The 16,809-nt window shown below is 40.8% G+C and overlaps 1 protein-coding gene across 4 annotated transcripts in view; it reads left to right on the forward strand.

The window, feature by feature from the left end:
* FGF13 (fibroblast growth factor 13) overlaps nt 1–16,809 on the forward strand; it is a 261,882-nt gene that overhangs the window by 98,319 nt on the left and 146,754 nt on the right. The gene's annotated exons all lie outside the window — the stretch shown is intronic.

Consider the following 16,809-nt stretch of genomic DNA (forward strand, 5'->3'; position numbering starts at 1 on the left):
CTTATACTGAGGAGTGCTGAGGATTTACATCCTCTTAAAGTTATTTGATGCTTTATAGTGTAATGGTGGATGCTGGCATATAAACGCACAGCCTTGAGCCCTTCGGCCTCAGTGACAGGGTACGGATGGATGCCACCCTGATCTGAGCAGGGAGGGGAGAGCTGCCTGTCCCCATGACATCAAAATGCAACGTGGGAAAGAGCTAAGCAGGAGCTTTCACACCTCTGGTGCTGACGAGAGTGCAGGACACAGCCTTTTTACCTACCTCAGAGAAGTCCTTGCCTCGCACAAGGAAGTCCATGGGCTCGTAATGTGGACTGCAGCTGTGTGACCAACCTGCCTCTGCACCCAGGTCTGCAAACCCTCCTCGCCCTCAGCAGTTCTCACTGTAGCTGGTGTTCATCTTGACTTCTGTGAGCTTCCTGTGTGAGGACCAGTTTGTAGGCAGAGATTTGTTACTATCATCACCTTTAATAGCTTATTGGAAAAAGTATAAAGACTAATTTTTTAATACATTTTAATTTGTTAATCTTTTATTATGCTGGAGCTAGAAATCTCTGAGGATGTAATTGGAGAAAATAGCAATTGCAGGGCTTGCTCATACTAGTAGCCTCTTCCCACAGGTACAATATGTTATCGCAGTGTGTCTAAGACATTATTTTAATTGGTCTGATGCAGACCTTCCCAAGATGAATGATTTGTCTTCATTTTATTACTTCGTTTCTACTTCATTACTTCATTTGCTACCTGTCATAAAAGTGGAGACAAGAAGGCCAGTGTCTGTATTGAGGATGCAGAGGACTAGTGCCTTTTGTAAATCATTCTGGCGGTGGCGAACATTTTTATGTCTGTGATCTGAGCTATGGAGGAAATTGCTGCTTGACTTCTGATGAAACAGAACGTAATGCGATAAAAGAGCAGGAAGGCCCATTCCGAATAATGGGGAAAAAAGTTGTGGCACGTCAGTGACTGTAACTTGTGGGAATGTAGGAGAGAAAAAATAGAACTTGTAACTTGTTCTTCCACTTTTTCACTTAGTATAAACTCATATGCCCTAGGCAATGACAAATAATAACAGTGAAGCAAGAAATGCTACACAACGAACTACATCTTTAGTTCTTTTTTCCCTTTTCTTTCCCCATCTTGCTAAGAAGAGAGTACAGGCAAAGTATTGCTTTTTTTTCCAGTATCACTAAAAGCATTTAAGATTAACTGCAGTCCATTGGCCTGCTTTCTGCATTGTATAGCTTGAACAACGTGTGAGAGCAGTTACTAAGTAAAAATGAGCATTTTATTGTTGGACAGATATCAGTCTTTGAAGGCATGGCAGAAAGTAGTAGGCGCCATAGATCTCTTGCCTGCATTACGTGTCTTCCTGCTGTATATAGACCACCTAACAGACCACCACCTTCCTCCTGCCATTCAAAGTTACATCTAGCATGCTCAAGGACTACGTTCTTGCTCCTGTTAGCTGTATGGAAGCTGAAAGGAAGGAGAATGAGTTGGATCCTCCTCTGACTGGTGCCAGCACAGCAGTGCTGGTAGCATTCCAGTTGGAAAGGCTCCTGGACGAGCGGTGTCAGTCTGCAAAGTTTGCTCTCTCTTGTTCTTGTGTTTTTTCTTTCATTTTTTCTGCTGTTCTTTCTTCCTTTCTGCAAAGCTGTCAAAATTCATGATGTTCTGCTTCTCTACAAGTTTGCTGTACAAGTTTATTTTGCAAATTAAAACATGAAATCAATCCCCGCCATTCTATTATGCCATTTGTGTGTAAGCATCGACAAACGTGCCCTGACTTACACTGCAGTAAGTGATTTTTTTTTTTCTGTGAGCTCACAGCTGTGTATCAGTAGTGACCTTCTGCACCGTTGTTCACCTCATTGACTGTGATCGTTTCCTGTTCAGCCAAAGACCCAGATATTATTAGTAGAAATACTTGAGATCTATTTCATTTATGTGCCATGTAGCAAACTACACGCAGAAAAGAAGCCAGGCTAGTTTTCTTGTGGGGAGTAGTCCTAGTAGTCCTCCTCTGAAGTGCTACTCCTCATTGAACACCAACTCCCCAGGATGATGTCTGCAGCAGTGGCAGAGAGGGTTCACAGCTACGTGGTGAAAAGGGAGACCTCCTGTACAGGAGAAAGATGATTCTTCTCTTACGATGCAGTGAGCTGTTCCCTCCCCACAGGAAATCTCATTTTCAGGAGATGAAGAGTGGCATAATTTCAACTCAGACATCATGGGTGAAACCTTAGATAGCAGGGGGAAAAAGGATTTAAATAGTGCATACATCTCTTAGGGCATAATTCTTCTGTCATATACATCGGGGCAGGATACCAGCTTACACCCCAGCTGTGGATCAAGCTGGACAAAGAGAAGACTCAGTTTGCACAGACATGGACGCCATTTCATTTCTTTGCCAGTAGTTCTAGCCCCGTGCCTGCTCCTCAGCTATAGCTCCACATCTGTCTTCCATGTGTGGGCCCTTGGCACTTGCCTTGCCTGGGCTCTAGTCCATAAGGTGTGCTGTGGGGCTGTAGCTACACCTCCCATTTTACGCTGTGCTTGGCTCGCCTACTGTTGAATTCAGCCTTTGAAACTGTTCAGCCAAACATCCCACTCACTTTCTCGTAAGTGGATAGCATCGCTCTTTATGTGGGTCTTCCTGCATGTGCGGTGTTTTGCCATAGGTGAAGCCTTGTGTCAGCTGCGATTTTTCTGATGAGGTGGCTCAGCAAGTCCCAGACTCTGTATACTTACTGAAATCCCTATGGTGCTCGGAGCCAGGGAAATGCAGACGTTGAGGCTTTGCTGAGTGTCACTTATGTGGCCAGGCTGAGGCAGCATAATCCCTGGTCCCAGGCAGCTGTGAGATTTTAGGTTTATCCCCACCTTGATGAAGAGGGTGTTCTGTATGTGCGTGTATGTCATGTGATGCTTTATTATTGTGTACGCACACAAGGTGATTTTTTTCGCAGTTCTGTGGCATCCTGTAGACTGTATGACATTTCAATGGCTCTTCAAGAACTTAAAAACGTTGCATTTTTTCCTAAAAACCCATTCTTGCTGTTCTCATGGGAACAGGATCATGACAGCATTCCAGAGGCTCTCATTATATTGTGCAGCCGTTTTCTAATTCCTGCTCAAGTTGTAATTGTGCCATTTCTTTTTTCCGGAGAGCACTTTTGGCACTGTTTACTGAAGGTGAACTTGCAAATATGTAATGTCCTGGAAAAAAATTTGCCATTTACTGTATAGCAAATGCCTTGCTCAAAAGCATCTTAAAGCTTAACGTAACATGTGGATGACATTGCATGACTAAAGGCCTTAGCTAGCTGACCTTTAGCATCCCTCTAAAAATAGATCCCTTTCAACGCTGGCTCTCTTTCAGCGGCAGGTGGGGTTGTGCAATGGGTCTTCATTACCTCTGGCGCTTTCTCAGTGAAGCATGTGAAAACTAGACAGGTTTTCACTGTCTATTGTATAGTAATATCCTGCGTTTCTCAGTAGAAGGACTTCCTATTACCTTATACTTTTAAATGTCTTTAAATAAAAGAAATATTGAACACAAAGATCAGTGCCTGCACAGTTTAAAAATACACACTATCTTTTGATGCCAGTTAATCTAAGTTTGAATTTATTGATTTGGTTCAGCCTAATATTAACAAGAGCAGTTCAGAACTAATATTTTTTAATCATCAGGTCTTATGGAATGCGATGACAGGATTGAGAGCCCTAGTTTTGACTTAAGCCATGGATCAATTAATTGACTGAAGTACAAGTTCAATCTGATGGAATTTGAACAAGAATTTATTTTCTATTCTTGAAGTTGTACCTAACAGCACTTAAAAGAAACCAATCTATGTGTGAGACTTGATTTTGTATTTAATGATAAAAATGTATGTAGTTCTTTTTATGGCCATCTTTGGGGGGGAGGAAAAAACCCCCCAACAAAACAGCAGGAGTGCTGTACTTGAAACATGAAATAAACCTTCTGTTTTAAATTGTTGTGTAAACAGTGTATCAACAATGATGAGATAATTTGAAAGTGGGAGCTGTGATTGATGTTTCAATATAAGTGGAAAATTCATTCCAAACAAACGTAATCCCTTTCAATTCTTACTGAAAATGGCACTCTCGTGCCTTCCTCTTGCTGGATTTCAAAGCTCAAACAGCTTTAGGACTACTGGGGGTCAGACTAGATGATCTTTAAAGGCCCCTTACAACCCAAATCATTCTATAATTTAATAACTATCCCTATGTTACATTTTAAACTTAATATGTATCCTACAATAATTTCAGATATTAGAAAAAAGGTATTTGCAGTAAAGATTTATTGTGAGTCTCAGCACCATAATTGCTGTTGCTGAGCACGTAACTTAGTTATACTTAGTATTATACCAATTAATGCATGTAGTGTAAAAAAACCAAACAACAACAAAACCAGAAAAAACAACTGAAAACAAAAAAGATATTTTTAGGAAAATATGCTTACGTCTCATTGCAGGATTGTCTATGTTTATCGGTCTTGTTGGGGAATTTTGGAAGGCACTGTTAAACTGGGATTTAGAGTCCATGGCTGCTGTTCACATTCTGTCTCAGCAGCTGGAGTTACTGTAATTGCAATTTCCATATTGGATCTATTCAGATTCAATTAGAAATGTTTTGTTGCATAGTGAAATATGAATAATTTTCTGTTTCTTAATGGTGCATACAGGAGTGGGCTATTTAAGAATGAAGCATCCTACTAGTTCTGATGCAAGGAACTTCCTTAGGTCTATCTGTCTACATATTGTCTAGAGTAAAATATAGTTGGATAGCAAAATATCAGATAAATCCTGCTGGACTGAATCAATCCACCTGGTCTGGCATCCTGTCTTCTGCAGCATTCAGGCCATGCTGAATGGTGTGGCCCCTGGATGTCATGGCTGGTGATTATCAGTTCAGGGATTTGGGGTTTTTTAATCTCAAGTATGTGCCACGTAGCTTAATTTATTATTTTATTTCTTTATTCTCCAATGTTATGTTTCTCTTCAAGCTGTATTGAAAATGTTTCTCTTCCTTTACAGATCTGTCATTGCCATTTAGGTTTTCTGAGTTTTATTTGCATAGGGGAGATCCATGAAAGTCACTGGCCGTACCATTTATATCGCTGATTCAGAAATTACAGTACAGGTACACCCTGTGCTTTCATTGGCAACATAGGTCAGAGAGGAGAGTTTTGCCATTGTGTCTTGCAGTCCTTAATTGTAACAGTACCTGTTTAATGTAACTTTCTCTACCCTTTTATTGTTGTATTTGGCCTAATTCTGTTGCTTTTTGTGCACAGACTTATTGATTAGGTAGGACCACTGTCTGCCTGACTGAAGGATCAATCTAATTATAAGTAAAGGAGCAAATTCATGAGAAACTAATTATAACCCTTCTGCTAGTGATACTCTATGATAGTTTCCATGTTCTCTTTGCATTGCATGGATTTCTGAGCATGACTCCCTGAAACAGCTTTCCAGTAGGAGCAGTGGAATCAAACTTTGTTCTTAATTGTGATACACTCATGTATTAAAATGAGACAAGGAAACACAAAGCAAAATCAAAGTGGTAAGTCACAGTAAAAAAGAAATCTTTGAGTGTTCTGATACAAAATTAATCCTCCTTAGGATGTTTGTTTTCAAGTTATTCTTTCAGTCTCGTTTTAGAAGTATTCCAACTTTACTGTTGGTACTTTTTAAAAGATGGTTATTTTCTGCTAAACAATAAATTTCTGGCATGTCATAAATATGCCTAAAATAATCAAGTTGGAAATATGGATCACAGGCAGCTGGTGTCCTTCCTGAATGACCAGCATCTAATACAGTCTGCTTTTTATACTGTGCAAGTCAGCGAGGCAAAGAAAGAAGCAGATGTCGTTAGAATGACTGTGTAATAACAAATTCATGCAATTATATCATGCTGTGTTCACATTTCACTTTTTTCCAGAATCAGGTCAGTTTTGCGTAAAAGTTTTTATATTGCCAAGACTCGTCGTGCATCTTTTAGCTTTTTTATTCTCCTTGGAAATACCACTTTAGAATGAAGTTGGTAAAGAGCTGAAACCAGATTAGACATGCAAATAGGGAAAATACATGTATAAAGAACTTTTTAATTATACAAAAAAAGAATAATTGCAGCATGTTGGTTATTCTGAAGTACTTTCCATTCAGAATGGTTTTGTTTTATAAAATTGGATGATGATATGACATCTTTCAAATAAACAGACGCCCATGCTTAAGTATTTCCCTCAAGCTGAAGCAGAGCCAAGAGCTGCCCCATATAGCAGTGAAGTACCTCCTAGTCAAGCATCTCCTATCCATCCCTCCGGAGTTTTAAGTTTTAATGTGTACATTTTCTGTCAAGTTGCAGTTCTCTTGCTTGTTATGTCCTCCAGGTAACGTAATAGAGAACAATCTGTGCACTGCATAAAATAGTTTGATGTATTTGTTATCCCCTCTTCCTCGTTCAGCTGCTGCAGTCAGGCTGGATGCTTTAGCAGTTCTAAGCTGGTAGGCTTTTATGTTGTAGGTGCTTCAGGTTTATGATGAAAAACTATGCATGTTGGATTTTTTTTTCCCCCACTGTAAAGAGCATTAAAAGAGCATTTCAAAACTTGCATAAGTAGCAAGTGACAGCTTACCTGCATGTACGTGTCTTGTTCTTCATCTTGGCCAAACTTTGCTAGTCAAGAAGCAGTGGAAGGATCCAGAAAGAGCTTTCCTGACATATTGCTGGTTTCCTTAGCCGATCTGTTTACTGACGCTCTCCTGTATGACTGAATGATTGCTTTTCTACTTCCAAGTCTTAAAATAACCTCTGCTGTCACTAGAAGATGTTTAATAAATAGAAATAAATTAATATGTAGCATTTATTAGCACAAGATGTGGATAGCTTCTGGCTAGTAAAACTGCTTTGTCAGGGAGAACATAAACATGGAGCAGAATCAATCACCAGGAAAAAGCTTAACATTGCTAGTGGGTGATGAACAAGGTTTCCATGTGCACGCAGGAAGAACGCCGGCTGCGCTGCCCCCACCATGTTCAGCCCTGGGTGCTGCTTGCTGTTTTGGGTGACGTTGACGGGAGTCACGCTGCTGAGCTATTGCCTGTGTCCATGCCAGCGAGGATGTCCTCCCTGGGAAGCATGTCAGCCACAAGTTTTCTGCCAAAAATTATTTCCCCCTGCTCTTCTTGACCCTACACTGGGAGTACCACCTCCAGAGATAAAAATTTGTTGCTGTCTTCTTGGCCCACCCAGGTAAATGGCTTCTGGGCTAGCACTGCTGGGGAGGATAGCAGTGATACTGGTGCTGATGCTTGGTTTTGTTCTATGGACATTCAGTGACTTGGGCATTGGTTTGAAGTTTAGTAAGCTGATTTCCTCCTGAAATAGGCCAATTATGAGGAGGGCTGGGGCAGAATACAGAATCATAGAATGGTAGGGGTTGGAAGGGACCTCTGGAGATCATCTAGTCCAACCCCCCTGCTAGAGCAGGATCACCCAGAGCAGGTTGCACAGGATGGCGTCCAGGCAGATTTTGAATATCTCCAGAGGAGACTCCACAACCTCTCTGGGCAGCCTGTTCCACTGCTCTGTCACCCTCAAAGTGAAGAAGTTTTTCCTCATATTGAGATGGAACTTCTTGTGTTCCAGTTTGTGCCCATTGTCCCTTGTCCTGTCGCTGGGGACCACTGAACAGAGTCTGGCCTGATCCTCTTGACACCTGCCCTTTAGATATTTGTATCTAAGTACTTATACTAAGTATAAGTATTGATGAGATCCCCTCTCAGTCTTCTCTTCTCCAGGGTAAACAGACCCAGCTCTCTCAGCCTTTCCCCATACAAGAGATGCTCCAATCCTCCCATCATCTTTGTAGCCCTCCACTGGACTCTCACCCACCTCCAAGGTTTGCACAGACCAGTCTGCTGTTATTTTATGCTCACTCTTGCTCTTAGGTTTATACATTATCCTTCATGCAGAAATCCAAGACAGCTTGAAAATTAGTTCCATATCATGTGTCATTCCTAATAGTATCATTTCAAAAATCTTTACTCAAACAAATAACCTTTATGTCTGGATTTAGCACTCCCAATTGTTCCGTTGTTTAATTGACAATGTGTTTCTAAGCCAGAGAAAAAATTGACTTGACTCTTTCAGTGTTGTGATTTTAAGTGATGTGATTTAGAGATAGGTAAGGCTTCACAGCTGCCTGGAAGCTCAGGGTTGAGACTTAACAGGTATGGGAGCCGCTCTGCAGAGTAGGGTATGCCAGTTGGAGCCAACACAGGGAACATGGAGTGGACAGGAGAGCACGCTGGTACAAATAAGTCTGCAACCCTCTGTTCTCATTTACCTGCAAAGAGTGCAGCTACTCAACTAGAGAATTAGCAGTGGAGAGCAGCAGTGGGCACAGCGTTGCATTGCTGCTGCATCGGGCCACTCATGTTTCTGAGCATGCACAGAGTTTGCTCTGATGGGCTTTTACGCTGGCGCAAAGTGCGATCCGCCTTACAGACAAGTAGTGAAAGGGAAGCTAAGGAAAAAACCTGTGTGTGAGTAGATGTGCTTAAAATCTGGAAAATATTTTCCGTTGCATACTTCGCTGATTCTTTGTTCCTTTTTTTGTCTAAGTGTTGAGCATTTCCACCCAGCCACTCTTGCCTCATTCATTTGCTTTTTTGTAGTGTGTATACAATTGATTTTATTTTCGTAAATGTTTTGGCGAGGTTTTCCTGTGTAGATGAGGCATATTCAGATGGAATTATTAGACTGTAATTATTAGAAGGTAGGATGACATGTGAAAATTGCATGAGGACAGCTGAAATGTCAGTAAATCTACATTACACCTTGCTCTCCTTTTCAGCAGGGGCTTAACTCAGTTATTCTTTAGCTATGTACGCTGACATCTTATTTATTTAGGCATGTATTTGCAGAATGGAAGAGGGTGGGAATCATGAAGTATATCTGAACTATGTGCCTCTGAAACACCAATCTGGTTTTAGATGGTAGCCCCAGTGAGAATCGTGTGTTACAAATTTCATTTAGAAAGCTAGATAAAACCATAGATGCTTCTTTTATATATATTTTTGTACAGGGATTTAAAAATGGGCGTTAACTTATTCAATATTTGAATTAAGGATAAAGTGCTTTGTTTTATTTTTCATCTTGACGTCTTCGATCATTATGCATTCCATAGTTGATCAAAACAATGGAACGATTGCCATGGATGGGCAATCCTGCATAATAATGCAAGAAGATGTCACAGAAACTGAATATAGATAGACATGAGGAAGACAATGTTTTTTACTGAACTGACATGGGGAATTTACAGAACATCTCAGGGTCACAGAGTATTGCGAATAATGAAATGCGTGTCTACGCACAGAAATTATTATCTGCATGGGAGAGCACAATGGGGGAAGGAAATACTCCCTTTACACAACTGCAGAGCTGCCAGTGTTTTAGTTTCAGAAGCTTTCTCCTAGCATCTGATAAATAGCTTATATCAAAAGCATTCATGCCTGCAGAGAAAAAAGCTGAAGAACCAGACAACTTTTCTTTTTTCTTTTTTTTTTTCCTTCTTTTTTTCCTGTTCCTATTTAAAGATTTTCCATAACGGAGAGCAAGGGTAACATCCCAGGTCAGACAAACTTAAATTAAGCTACTCTCTGATTTTTTCTGAAGAAATACTTTCACAATGTCTCAGTGGCACAGTAGGTACAGTCTTGAACTCTTCAGTGTTTGAACTGTGGCAAGGCAGGGAAAGAGGAGGAGATGTTTTAGACGGAAGAATTTTTATCCTTTCAGGAGGTTTTTTTGAGAATATTTGTCATCGGTCTGTTTTTTATACTCTAGAGACAGGCTGGTTTGGCAGGGCTGAAGTAGCAGAAGAGAGCAGAACTAATACCAGATGTGTTTCAGTGCTACGGTGGCCTCTTGATGGCTTCTCTGAGCATCCCTGTTCACGTTCCAGGGCAGCATCACTGGGGCAGTTTTGACTTACAGATGCTGTGCCGATTTCGTCTCTGGGAGGAGCTGCCTTGGTGGGTAGCATGTGTAACTTTGTAAAGCAAGGTGTCAGGTCTTGGTTAGATTAAAGAAGTACTGATTATTTCAATTGTCATACAGAACCTGCCTTTCTTTTGATTAGATGCTAATTGAACACACTGTAAAGCTGAAAAGCTTCTGGGACCAGTGGGAGACGTTTAATTGAGCAAGCCTTTTAAGTTGAGGTGGGATGCACCCAAAACCTGTGTTCAGGGAGCCTCGAGATAAAGTAGCTGTGCAGTGTTAGTGTTTCCAGCAGGAGAGGAACATGAAATAGCAGCTGTGGTGTCTACCATATCTTCTTGCCAAAACCTGGCCCAGAAGAGGCGGTTTTGCTCCAGAAGACCACTTTGGGGATATATGCAACCACAGACGATGCTTTTGAATGCTTTATAAATACGCATCTTAGTCCATCACTTTTGCTAATATGGTATAAGAGAGAGCCTAGCTGTGTGCTGTTCGTGTAGATGTGTCACCTTGAAGTATGATTTCCAGCTCCTGGGTCTCCAGCTGGCTGCATATGTATCATGAAGAGCAAAGGAGAGAGCACACGGTGCTGCCGCTTAATTCTGTGGGTGAGGGAGAGGGGGAATTTTTGTGCTAATTGTGTCTAAATGCCTGAAAGTTGATGCTGAGACATATGTCTAGGTGTGTCTGGTGCATTTCTATCAGTCTGCTTTTGTCAGAGCAAATTGGAAGTAGGTGAAGGGGAAAAGTTGCAAGCTACAATACATCAACATAAAAATATATCATCCAATGAACAGCTTCATTTCCTAAATTGACTTTTAAATGGTAAGACACAACTATATGTGTGGAGCTCAACAGTGCAGTTCCTGTTGATGGCAGAATTCAGCAAGCCGATCCCTGGCTGTAGATCTTGCGGAAAATATGTTTGCAAAGGATTCACAGAGGCATAAAAAACTGTGTTGGGTTGGCTGAGGAAGAGGAAGGGGAAAAAAACTGAATACACTGCTTGCAGAGCTTTAGTGGGAGGGGTTCCTGTAGCATTGCAAGCTGGTAGTGGAGCTTCCTGTGCTCCTGTGGGAGGGAATCATGACAAATATTTTCTCTTAGGAAAGTGGAAGTAATGACATATGTCGTGTGTGTACTTTTTGTCTGAGATGTGCATGACTGTAAAGAAACAGATGGCTCCTTTAATTCTAATCGTGGGCATGTGGCTCCTCTGTTTATGAGGCTTTTACTCCTCTACAGATATTTTTTAATAAATTCTTTTGAAGACGGAAGGAAGTGAAATCACCTTACATCAAGTCTCATTAAAAATTACCAGGAACAATGAAGATTATTAGGAAGTCTGTGTCCAGTGAACTACAAATATGTTGCCCAGAGCAGACTTTTAAAAAAAAACCCCACAAACAAAGTGTACACACTAATTCCCAGAAGGATGTTTGTGTCCTTGTATTCATACAGGGAGCTAACGCAGCCCAGGCAGTTCTCCATCATGCCCTGCTGGGGTTCCTCTCCCATCTGCACATACTGAGCTCTCACGCACCATTGCAGTCCTGCACCCTGCAGCACATGCTGGTGCCCAGACATTTGCAGGACGTGAGAGCATGAGAACTGGTCCTGCCTGACTTAAAAGTATTCCTGTTTCTTCGGTTTTCCCACTCCAGAATTTTCCAGTTGCTGCTCAAATGCATTCCTGAGAGCGTTTATTTTTGTTAAAGCGAGAGGGACATGTGATTTGGACTGCAAGTTGGTCTTGGATAACATTTCTTTTCCATGGAGTGAGTCTGCCCGGGGGTGGTTGTATGGAGAGAAGGTGGAAGTCCATAGGCCAAGGTAGGAGATGTAATGGCTTTTCTTCTCTGTCTACCCTGGGGAATTAAAACCCCTGAGGCCAGGGTGATTTGGCTGTTCTGCCAGGCTGTTCGCTTTGCCCTCTGTGGTCCTGTTTTCCTTTGGCTTGTGCCTGCAGGGCTCTGCCTGCATCTCTTCCTGACACCCCAGTTATTTCCTTAATGCCTAACTACCACAAACGATGTGCTAGTACCAGTCCTTGCCCAGGGGTCACCTCAGCCCTTTTCTTTGCACCCCATAATGGTGTGCTGTAACATCAAGATATTTCTTCTGCAGGTCCTTTAGCAATTCTGTTGCTTTGAAGCAGTAACTTGATACAGAGACCATTAAAAACCTGATAATTACAGGCCTTTATTTCACTTTTTAAACACAGGTTTATTGTTTTGCTTTTAGTACTTCTCTGTTGAAGAGAAGCCTTAGTTCAAACAAAATGTATTTTCGTACTTCTCTGTTGAAGAGAAGCCTTAGTTCAAACAAAATGTATTTTCGTACTTCTCTGTTGAAGAGAAGCCTTAGTTCAAACAAAATGTATTTTCTTACAGTTCTAATGAACATAACACTAATCAACCTCTCATGAGTCTAACGGCACTCCATCCATAACATGTGATTCAGAGCAATACTAATTTCTTCCTTCTCACTGAAAAGTAAGTCAGGTTGGAGTACGTTCCTACAGCTAGAAACATAATGTTGCCATGTTGTTTTAAATGCCCTTCAGACAAAATGAAGATATATCCACTTTACAATGACAATATTTAAATAGATCCTAGCTTTTAATGTGCAGGGTTGGTGGCCTGCTGATGATTTTGAAGGCATGGTTGTATTGGATGTGGTCTGCTGATGTTTTGGACACTGTTCCATTTTTCCAAGAGTATCCTTCACCCTCAGGGATGGTGTCAGCAGGGAAGATTCCTTTTAGAGTCAAGCATTGAATGCTTTTCTGTACAGTAGTTTGGAGACTGATTGGCTTGTCTCTAGCCTATTTATATAAAAACTTCCTAACTGCTATCAGTTCTTCATCATGAATTTTAGCCTTATTTATGGTGATACTTTCTAAATGCTATGGCAAGTGATGATAGTATTGAAATTAAGAATGTTAAAAATGGAGAGAGGAAGCTGGGGAAGAGGCAATTGTCCCTTTGAATTGTTTCGTTTCAAAAGTGAGTTTTGAAGGAAGAGTTCAGTGTTTAAAGGCATGGAGGAGAGGGAAGAAACATCCAGTGGGGAGCTGAAATGTTTGGGAGCTGCTGTTACAGGTTTATTCCACTTGCTTGAAGATGAAATAAGACAGAGCACGAGACGAAAAATAGCGGTGATAGGAAACGCACATTCTCTCCATCAGGCTGATTCCTGCAGTAGTGCTCCTGCAAAACTAAAGGCACAGTAAACGGGTTGTATCCGTCATCTCGGTGCATGGCTAAATGCATGCTTCTTTGGGGATCCTTGTACATTGCTAGAGGTAACTCATTGGTCGAATTCAAAGCCTGGAGCACTGAAATACCCCTGACTTATTCTGCTTGCTCATTTCCAAATTACTCCTGAGATTGGGCGAGATTTTTCATTTGTTTCACTGAAATAAGGCCAAAGGTTTGCTAAGATAATGTACAATAGTACGTCTTCACTGTCCTCCTCTTGATTTATTTCTTTCCATGTTTTAATGCCTAGCATCTATACAGAAAGAAAACAGAAACTGTTAACTAACCTAAATCATATGGATTTTCTTGTCCAGAGAGAAAGCCAAAGGAAAATGAACCAAGATGTGGTCACAATTTTAATTGGCATGAACAGAAAAATCTTTAGAAATGAAAACTGAAATTTAGCAGCAAATAGGAGCAACTTCTTTTTTATTAAAAAAAAAAAAGTTTAAAGTAAAAACTAATCACCTTGATAACAGAGCATTTATTAAAGGAAAGGTGGATTTTGAAAAGAATATAAGCTGCTTTGTTTCAGAGCTTGTATCTGGTGCTGTGAATTCGCATCTGGTGCAGTACTACAGCAAACATTTGGTAGTCTCCCAGATGATGCAGTTTAATTGTAAGGGCTAATTTTGAGAGTATTACTGAGATGCCTGTGAAGCTTTGGGGCCTTTTCTCCTCCTGATCTGTAGTGCTGTCTGTGCTGAGCTCAAGGACAGAAAGGTCTCAAAAGTAGCCGAGGATTTTTCTGGTTGAGAATTTCCTTGTGCTGTTTCCTGCTGTCGCCACCAGCTCGGTTCCTTCTGATGTTCACCTGGAGACCACAAAGCATCAGAAAAACTTGTTCAGAGTGTGTTAAATTGAAAAAACCTTTGACTGAGATGTTCCAGGTAAAGGATTGTTGAGGGAGAAAAGCTGCAGAAAACCTAAAGAGCCAGAAAAATCACAGGTGAATGAGAAGATATTATGAACTTGGAAAGCATTGAATAATTGTCAGTCTACCCCTGTGTTTATTTGCCTGTTACAGAGAATTTGGGATCAAGAAAGAGACTATTTGAAGCGCTTGGAAGATACATACACTGAGAGTTACCCAGGCATCCCCCAGTTGAAAACAGCGATGGCAAGGATATATGGAAGGACAGTGTTGTACAAGGCTGCTCGTCCCTGTTCCCAGGTGTCAGCCTGCAGTTGGTGCTGGAGCTGGGCTGACCCTTGTTCTTGAAACTGTACCAGCACTCCTCATGACACACCATCTTTCCATCTTAAAGGATCTTTTGGGACAATTTACCTGAATGTTATTAAACCTTTTCCATTACAACAATAGGCATCAAGATTATAAAGATAGTGTTGTTATACAAGTAGTTGGGAGGAGCGAAGATACAAGTCTTCCACCATCTGCTGTCACAGAAAAGCTCGTGGCTTTGGCATAGTGGCCCATGACAGTGAGAGGAGGCACAGTCCATCTTTGGAGTGCAGCAGCACAGGGAGGCAAGGCTGGCAAGACACAGCTAGAGCATGCATGGCAACAGGCATAGCGAAAAGAAGACCAAAAGGTTTCACAAAATATCTGACAGCATTAGACTACGTGTTTTGGGATCCTTTCTGAAGGGGATGTGAAACTCTTTAGAGTTTCTCAGTGTGATGATGGTAAAAGGGATGTGAGCCACTGAGACCTCCTATACTGGTGGCTCTGTGGAAGTGTGTAAATACTCTCTAAAACCCCTCTGCATCACTGTATTCTCTTGTAATATAGTAGTTACTAAGGAACACTATTCACTTTATGGTAGAAAAATAAGAAAGAGATATTAATTATTTAGCAGGTTACTCAGGAGGCCTTCTAAATAAGAATTGAGGAAGAATTTTATAAGTGTTTTCAGAAATAAAGATACCAGGTGAAATGGTCCTTAGTTATCTCTGAGCAGTCCCTTTGAAATCCTATCACTTTCTATGAATACATGGAAGGATCCATTTTGGGTAGTGAAGGAAAGCAAAGATGAGTCTGATGCACAGCCTTTCTGTAAGACAGAGGCTGGCCAGCCCATAAGGAGGATATAGGATATGTTATCTTTTTTAGCTAAAGTGAGTTGGTTTCAGTTCAAGTGGGAGGCATGTGTTTCGGGGCAGAAAGGTTCTGGTTCTGCTCCTGAATTCCTCTGTGCATATGCCAGGTACTTCTCCCAGCGTTGGTGGCTTAGTTACATGAGATGTAGTAGCTTGAAATTAAAATAAATAAATAAATAAAACCTGTTTAACAAACTTTTTCATCTAATGAACTCTGAGTTAATAGGGAGGTATGTAATGAAGACACCAGCCTGCTGCAAGCCTGCAACATTGTCAGCACAGTTACACCTTTATTAAACGTTGAGTGTGAATCTGAGTTTCAATAAAAACAGGCTTTTGTTTAAGAAACAGCAGATATGCACATAGATTTATTTCTTTTTTGTTCTTAGGCAGTTGATTTTACTACGTAGTAGAGGGTTAAAAGTCTGCTGCACTTCTCTTACTCTTCTGTTAGGTAACTGCTTTTTTTTTTTTTTTTAAGTATGCTAACAGAATACAAGCTGTTTTGTGTTAAGCTATTTAATTTCTCTGATGGAGGACTCAGAATTAGTCTTGCTCAAGGATTTTGTGCTTCACCTCCAGCTGCTGAAATGGGTTGATCTAGTTCAAGGGCTGAGTTTAATTATTCTAAACTTGATGACTGGAACACCTGTAAAGGTCCCTGCTTAAAGGCTAAATGCTGCCTTGATTGTCTTTGTACCTTCTCTTGGTGTCCTTTCTATTTTATTAAGCACAGAAAGATTTTTTTTCTCCCTACCTCTAGGCAACAGCCCACTCTCCACAGCTGGTTTTAATACTGACAGATAGCCTGGGCTGCACACCAAGGTCACAGGTTGGTTCTTATTATTTCAACTGTGGCACACACATAATGTGTCTTCTCTGTATTTTCCTTCCTGTACTCTTAAACCATCATTTCCACCAGATATAGGAGGGATTTTGTCAATTTTATCTGTAAACTTATGTCCTGCATGACTATTTTCACACTACTGTCTGTATTGTTGTAGAATTTCCCTTCTTATCTAGTGATATAACCTTTTTCTGGATGAAAGCAGACACTCAGACTGTTATAATATTCTTGTGTTTGAATGGATTTTAAAGCCTGAGCAAATCAAGGTTTTCCATTTTGCTATTTCTCTGAAGTTTTCCTGAGACAGAAGAGGCATTTGGCACAGCAGGTCATCTCTGATGGTGTCTGAAAACAAGGCTGCAGTCAGAGGAATATAGATGGTAGCTGCTCTAATGAGCGCAGCTTACACCAAATTGCTTTAATGAGTCAGTGCAGTTGTGTTAGCCTTATTACATTTCTGAATTAATGGCTTGGAAGGAAGTTTGTTAGCCTGCTTTACTTGAAACCAAATCAAACAACAGCCTGCCATATTGTACAATAACATGAAATAGCAGAATTTGAATTTAAATTTGCCTCAGACTGCATGTGATCCTTTCT

The sequence above is a fragment of the Balearica regulorum genome, chromosome 11 (genome assembly GCF_011004875.1).
Source record: "Balearica regulorum gibbericeps isolate bBalReg1 chromosome 11, bBalReg1.pri, whole genome shotgun sequence".
Classification (NCBI taxonomy): Eukaryota; Metazoa; Chordata; class Aves; order Gruiformes; family Gruidae; genus Balearica; species Balearica regulorum.